General features: G+C 42.0%; 1 pseudogene; it reads right to left on the bottom strand.

The window, feature by feature from the left end:
- Positions 1 to 7,680: 7,680 nt before the first annotated feature.
- LOC126227752 (5S ribosomal RNA) lies at positions 7,681 to 7,798 on the bottom strand (annotated as a pseudogene).
- Between the last annotated feature and the right edge of the window lie 453 nt (positions 7,799 to 8,251).

Here is an 8,251-nt window from a genome sequence, read left to right as displayed (position 1 = left end):
TACAAGATTATTAGCGAAATAGTCATGAAACAAATTCACCGAAAACTTAAAATCATTGGGGAACTCGGCACAGCTGTTCGTAGTCTAAATGCAGATATATAATCAAACAAGATGAGTGAGTGTAATGCTTGTTACCGTCACTGAATAATATGAAAATGAACGTTGAATTTGGCCACTGTGTACAACGATAATTACTTCACAGCGAGAACAACAATCTTAGGTGTGTACCAGGTTATGTTAGTTATCAGTGGGTCATCTAAACATGGAAAAGTAGTTAGACAGAGATTAACAAGTATTTATTTGCTGCAATGACAGACATGAATCACAATAACTCACCAGAGATCAAAGTTCTCTAGTACCTAAATCAAATTACAAAATGACCCTAGTGTGGAAGACTGTACGGTGAAAGCACAAGATCTGCTCAAATAAGCAGCCTGCAAAATCAAAGTTAATCATAAGTATTACACAATTTCTAAACAAACTGAGCAACGTAAGTTGCACGGCAAATTAAGTAGACAACCAAATGCCTAGAATGTGGTTCGTGCTACCAGAACTGCAACACTTAAGTTTCCCCAACAACAGCTAACTTGCGCTGATCAGCATCAGAAAGTAGCCTGCAGAGAAAGCGCTCAGCATGGTGGTCCAGAGCAGAGGAGCCCAGAATATTAGTACACGACCTTCAACTGCCTGACTTTTTGAAAAGTAATGTCTGGAGGGGATGACCCGTGTCTCTTGCCAAGACGGGCGACAGTGTTGCTTAGTTCATGAAAAAACAGCCGACTGCGGCAGAATCTTCCCCCTGTTTGGGTACAAATTGCACATTAACACACACGAGGTTGATGGCAGAAAATGAAATGATGTCGCTTAGCGATAGGTGACACAAATGTACGGTCTTCCTGTGGTTCTCCTAAATCACTTTAGACGCTATTCAGTCTACAGACGACCATCTGTCCTAACTTGCTGTATGGGCAATCATATGTCAGTATATTTGACATTTATTTACTTGTGTTAAGCTAAAAAATCTGCTACTCTCGTAATATGAATCTTGGACAGATCTGTTACTGTTACTACTCTCATTGATGTTATTATGCTGTTTGGTAGAAACTTTTGCCTCTGTGTAGCCCGTACATATTAGTGGCTGCCTGAATGGGAATTAAACCTCTGGAGTGTCTTACCGCAGCTGATCTACCTGTTCCCCAAACCAACAGATGCAGCCACGAAGTGGTACTAAGAAATATTCGAAACAGGGTCAACAGGTAATGTCACGATAAGAACTTCAAGTGGAAGATGTGAGGTATCGATTCCGATGATGAAAAACTAGCGAGTCAGTGTCTCAATATGGGATGGTGTTTCAAGAAATGTGTATCATCGGCCCCTTGCCCAAACGTACCAGTTACGAACTTTCTCTTCGGTCAGCGGTGAGACAATGTGTGCAGTGAATTCAAATAACCATGCACCACGAAGATGTCTTTCGAAAACTAGGACGAAAAGTTGGGTTATGCAGTGCTTTCATTCGACAAGTATATTCGTAGGTCATCATGACATGCTCACAGGATAACAGGATTTGTTTAATGGAATGAACACTCTAATGAGGACAGAATATGGACTAAAAGTAAATCCAAGAAAGACGAAAGTAACGAGAAGCAGCAGAAACGTTGACATTGACAGAATTAGCATCAGAATTGGGGAGAACGAAGTAGACGAGTTTAAAGAATTCTGCAGACAAGCACTGGCAAAAAGGGCACTCCTGGTCAAGAAAAATTTGCTAGTATCAAACATAGGTCTTAATTTGAGGAAGAAATTCTGATGACGTACATTGGATGATAGCGTAGTATAGAAGTGAAGCATAGACTGTGGAATAACCAGAGCAGAAGAGAATCGAAGAATTTGAGATGTGATGCTAGAGAGACATGTCGAAAATTAGGTGGACTGGCAAGGTAAGGAAAGGAACATATGGAAAGCACTGACAAGAAGAAGAAGCAGAATTGTAGGAGATGTGTTAGACAGCAGGGAATGACTTCGAAGGCACGAGAGTTAGCTTGTAACCTCCCCCTCACTTATCGATCTTAATGACAGTGAAAAATTAAACCGCGTGTACCTAATGGAAATTTGGGAAAAGCAATCGTCACCGAAGTTAATTTGTCGGTAAAGAGGGAGGAAAGGGTTACATCTAAATGAAAGGAAAAATGCAAATGAAACTGGTGGAAATTAATTTTGAAAAGGGGTAAAGTTAATAAAGAAAGTAAATGTGCGGCCGTTACGTTAACAATTAACTAGCGGTAATTAGAAATTTGAGATGTGGGGGAAATTACGGTCGCCAGTCCTAAGAACAATTACTATAGTAACTGAAAAAGGAAGGTTATTACACATATAATTAGCACTAGAAGCGTGGCAACTGAAGGTTGACACGTGTAGTGTGAAAACTGAAAGTTTGTCAGAAGTAATAAATTTCGCTACACTCTGACTTAATTTAGCAAAAGAATTAATAAAACCGTAAAATCGAAAGTTAATTTAGTGACTGAAGTTAATAGTGAGCTTTGTTTCTGAAGCACATCGAAATTCAGTAAAATACGGTTAGTCTTGGACTACCTCAACAATCAATTCAAAAGCTACTTGAATCTACGCAATTTAGAAATAAGAGATTTAACTTTGAACTGGAATTAAGTGATTCTGAACAATTAACAATAGTAAAATTTAGTACGTACGAAGCTGAGCTGCAGTCACAGGTAAGCTAAAATATGGTAACAAAACTCGCACTCATAATTTGTGCTTGTGTAATCTAAATACTGTAGCCAGCTATGAATACCTTAACTGAACTTTGAAATTAAATCTAATGATGCTGGCGTTTGAATTTCAACGACACTCGGGCTCATTTCGGAAAAGGAAGGGACCGTGCTTGGCAATGCAATTGGGACAATGAGCAACAAAGGTTCATGCTAAGTTGCTGTAATTTTGTGATGCAACAATTTTAAAAGTTTGAAAAGCTGAGGTCCGCCATACAGTTCTAAAACTTTACGTGCTTCCAGTCTTCCTTGTTGGCTGATTGAAGGTTTGAAGCCGTCGATCGAGGAGGTGGCGACGGTCACTCATTGTCGGCCGTCGCTGTTGCAGAAGCTGGATGTTGGCGCGCCTTCTTCTCGACACGGTCACCAGACGAAACGGGCTCTTGATGTGCGCCAGCTAATGCTTCCCGTCCGCGACACCATGTCAGAAACTATCATCGCAAGTCGAGCGCAATTACATGCTGCCAAACCCCGAAAGCGCGGCAACTCGCGGGAGCTTCACACAACACACCTGCTCCACTGCACTACCCCAGCCAGACTGTTCTCTGCTCTGCCCGCGCTCCACGCGGCAGAGTTAACCCTACCAAAGATCCTAAACACTTTGGTTCTCCACACGACCTATCGATGTATTCGTTCGATAGCATAGTTTTCCCTAGGCAAGACCCAGCGTAAAAATACAAATAATATTTACAAAACAAACCAATTATACATCGACATAAATATATATAGTAAAACAATTGCAATATATAAAGGCACAGAAATGTCATATATTCAGGTAACAAGATAAGGAAAAAAATTTATACTACAATAGAGGGAAATAGAAGGATATGCATTTCCGGCGTTACAAGCTGAAGATGGTAAAAACTGTAGGGGGAGACAGAAACTGGAATACATCCAGCCAGTAATTGAGGACATAAGGTGCAACATCTACGCTGAGATGAACAGACTGACGCAGGAAAACACTGATAACTCAAAAAGGAAAGACTGACGACTCAAAAAAAAAAAAAAAATCTGGATAGATCTGAAGTAATATGGGCACATTAAAACTACACTAGGAAATGTAACTGCCAAGTTGAGATTAATTAGAAGCAAATTAAGGAAATATAATTTGGCGAGCAATGTAGTATCATACAGTGGATTGATTCTTGGGTATTACCTATAAGTCTTCGACTCTTTGTAGTTGGAAGAGGTACAAAAAATCCAATTAATGTTGGTAGTTTCATCGTGGACCGGTCACAGTGATACGGAGATGCTCAATGAGCTGTAATGGCAGACACTAAAAGAGAGGCGAGGAATATAATTGATATGACTGCTGCTGAAATTCCGAGACGATACTTTCCAAACACACTTCGACAACATATTACTTCCTCTCAGGAACATCTTGCAAAATGACCGCTAAGAGAAAATCAGAAAAATAGCAGCTCATACTGAGATCTAGCGACAGTCTTTCTTTCCACGTACCATTCGAGAAGAACAGGGAAAGGGAATTGATAGTGGAGCCTGAAGTACTCTCCACCACACGTCGTAAGATATCTTGCGGTGTATAGATATAGATGTAGCCACGAAAAGGAACGATCACGTAAAATCATTAGTAGAAAGATTTAGTGGAAGACTTAAAACTGGTTCAAAGAGTTCTAGGAAAAAAACATGCTTTTGAGAAGGAAATCGGATACAAGAAGCCATCGCGGCCAACTCTGAAATTCTTTAGCTGTGTTTGGAGTACTTGTAAAATAGACATAACAATAGGAATCGGACGGATCCCGAGACTAGGGCTTAGGATAGTAGTAGCGTCTGGTCCATACAAAAACCAGAAATAACCGCGTAGGGACGGTGAGAATGAGTGAGATTGCCGTCCCTACAGACCCATCAGTCACTCTGTCTTCGTTCAGTAAGCGAATGGAACAGGAAAAAATTCGATAATATTGGTGCGATATATCTACCACCACGCACTGTACAGTGGTTTGGGAAGTACATTCTAAGACAAAAAAAAAAATAATGGAACAAGAAGGAATTAACGAAATGACACGGAAATCGTTAGATATGATGCACGCGTACGGACAAGTAAATGATTACAATTTCAGAAAAATTTGGTGAGTTATTCAAAAGAAAGACCTTGACAAACTGAGAAAGTCAACAACGCGTCGCCGGCCAGTGCAGCCGAGCGGGCTCTAGGCGCGACAGTCTGGAACAGCGCGACCGCTACGGTCGCAGGTTCGAATTCTGCCTCAGGCATGGATGTGTGTGATGTCCTTAGGTTGGTTAGTTTTAAGTACTTCTAAGTTCTAGGGGACTGATGACCTCAGATGTTAAGTCCCATGGTGCTCAGAGCCATTTGAACCAAGATAACAACTCGTTGGTCCAACTCTGGCCTTTATGGAAACAGTTATTCTGCTTGGCATTGATTGACAGAATTGTTGGATGTTGTTCTGAGGGGTCATGTTTCAGATTCTGTCGAATTGGCGTGTTAGATCATCAAGATTCTCAGCTGGTAGGAGGGTTTCTCCCGTAATGCTCCAAAGATTCACAACTGGGGAGAGGTACAGTGACCCTGCTGGCCAACATAGGATTGGACAAGAACCTGAAATGTAAGTCCAGGATGTCTTTCCATGAAAAGAAGTGGCGCCCCAGACCATCACCGCAGGCTGTCGGGCCCTACGGTGGCTGACAGTCCACTGGTAACCCACTACTTGAAGGGGCGTCTCCACTCACGTCTTCACCTGTCATTGGCACTCAATTCGAAGCGGGAGTCTTCATACAATTCCGCTCCAGTCAATGAGATTCCAAGCGGATGACGTATCTACAGACGCCCTTGACAGAGGAGGGATACCAAAATGACAGTCGCCGTCCATACGCCCGGACAACAAGGAGTGATAATCTACGGTGCCCTTTAGTCAGATACCAGGACCCATTTGGTAATCACTTGAAGCACCATTGCAGCACAGAGGTGCGTCAACGATATTTACGCCCCGCTGTGTTACCCTCCATTGCAAACCATCCTGGGCTTACAAACCAACAAGACAGTGCCAGCTCGCACACGGCGCGACGTTTTACTGCATTTCTTCGTGCTCGCCAGATGCTACTTTGAGAACGTTTGGAGAATTACTGTAAGAGCTCGTCAACGAGCTCGGTGTTTCAAAGATGTAAAGCGTCATTTGGACAGATTCTCGCACGGTATCCCTCAGGAGGACATCCAACAATTCTATCAGTCAATGCAAAGCCGAATAATTGCATACGTAAGGTCGAGAGGTGGACCAACGCATTATTGACTTGCTCAGTTTGTGAAGCTCTTTCTCTTGAATAAATTATCCAGTTTTTCTGAAATTGTAATCATTTGTTTATACATGTACATCAAATTACCAATTTCCCTCCCATTCGTATAATTCCTCTGTAGTGTCTCTTATCTTAACCACACGATATAACTATTCGTTCAGTAGGAAAATAAAAAAAACTTTATTGTAGGTAACCGGTTTCGGTGAACCTAAGTTACCATCTTCAGATCTGTAATAAAATTATAAGAAGTGCAACAAGCTGTTATACAAATAATGAAGCATTAACTCACAGAAGAACCAGATAACAACATGCCTTCATGAAGGTTATTACAGAAATTTTTTGCCAGCTGCACACAAAGTCCTGTAAAAACATTCATGAAGGTATGTTGTTATTTGGTTCTTCTCTAGGTTAATGATGCATTATTTGTGTAAAAGTTTGTAGTACTCCTTGTAATTCTATCACAGATCTGAAGTTGATAACTTAGTTTTACCGGAACATGTTATCTACAACATAGTTATTTTAGTGATCTCGGCTAAGAAGTTGTTCGTCTCCTACGTAATCACTACAGTTCGCCCCTTAGAGCTCAACATGAATAAACTAATAAAAAATCTATCAAGCAAATGCTGTTTAAGTACCAGGGGAACATTAACCAGAATATTTGCGTTCCACTTAACTTCATGTACAGTAACAGATCTTTTTTTAAATGAATCCCATATTTTTTTCGACCTTCCACTGTATGGCAGTGTATTGTTTATGTTAACGTTAAACTATTAAACACGTAACCCAAAACCGATTTTGATTTTCCCTTTCTAGCACAAAGTGCAGGTACCTGGGGGAACGTAACTCGTCCACGGCTGGAACACAAGTAGAAACACAAGGAAAATGTGCACCAGTCATTACGCTTCTGTTAACTTACATTCTCCATAGAAGAGCAGCAGTTCCACCTTCTCTTCTTCGGTTTCCACTGTACTCATACGTACAACTAAAGACAGTTCAGTGAGTGACCAGTGTGCATTTTCCTTGTGTTTGCAATTGTTTTTACTGTCAGCTGCAGCAATTGGCCGAGTTACGTTACCCTGCGTACACGCACTGTGTGCTCGTACAGGGAAGCCACATGTTATTTAGTATTATGTTTTTAACAACGTCATGTTTGCGAATGGTACACTGTCATGCACTGTTGATCAGTCTTGAGGTGGAGTAGTAGATAAGCAAACAAAAAAAAAAAAAACTAGGTTCTTGTTTTAAAACGACGTACTGCTGTTCATATTTTTGTAACCAACAAAGAAACCATAAAGGCAGTTATGCTTGGTTGAGATCTCGCTGACAGCGAAACAATTACTTGATGCATTTTTTCATTTTTTGTATTGGACGAGTAGTTTATTCGAGTTGATCAAAATAAATGGGACAAACTAAACTAAACTCTTCCCGAACAGGCCATGAAGGCCCAACTGTACCGAACGGCCGTCGTGTCATCCTTAGCCCACAAGCGTCACTGGATGCGGATATGGAGGGGCATGTGGTCAGCACACCGCTCTCCTGGCCGTATGTCAGTTTCCGAGACCGGAGCCTCTACTTTTCAATCAAGTAGCTCCTCAGTTTGCCTCACATGGGCTGAGTGCACCCCGCTGGCCAACAGCGCTCGGTAGACCCGATGGTCACCCGTCCAAGTGCTATCCCAGCCCCACAGCGCTTAACTTCCGTGATCTGACGGGAACCGGTATTACCACTGCAGCAAGGCCGTTGACCAGATAAATGGGACACTCTGAATATATGTATTTACAATAGTGCACAAAAAAATTAATAATTTTGTCAGTTCCGATACCCTGCACTTAAATCCGTTTTACTGTTAGGTTTTGTAACGTCCAAGAAAACCACCGAATCAGCTGATCATATTTTTAGCCTGTGTGTATATGAAGAATAATCTGGCTAAAGTGGTGAGCAGAGTGCTTGGAGAAGCTTTCCTTTCTTTCTCTCGTGCCACTTAATAGGAAGAAGCGGCGTCATGAAGCCTCTGCTGTGAAACCAGTGCCAGACCTCGGAACGTAGATGCCGCCGCATCTCCGGACCGCAAAGACAAAAAGTGCTTGTCCTTTGTAGCGAGGGGTGGAGTGAGGAGGGGAGCCGCTGGACCGGTCTTCAACAAGCGGCGACGCCAGCCGACCCAGTTCCCGGCGGCAGAGCCTCTCATTAGCGTCCGG

Source organism: Schistocerca nitens, unplaced genomic scaffold (genome assembly GCF_023898315.1).
Source record: "Schistocerca nitens isolate TAMUIC-IGC-003100 unplaced genomic scaffold, iqSchNite1.1 HiC_scaffold_338, whole genome shotgun sequence".
NCBI lineage: Eukaryota > Metazoa > Arthropoda > Insecta > Orthoptera > Acrididae > Schistocerca > Schistocerca nitens.
This window is presented reverse-complemented; position numbering and strand designations above follow the sequence as displayed.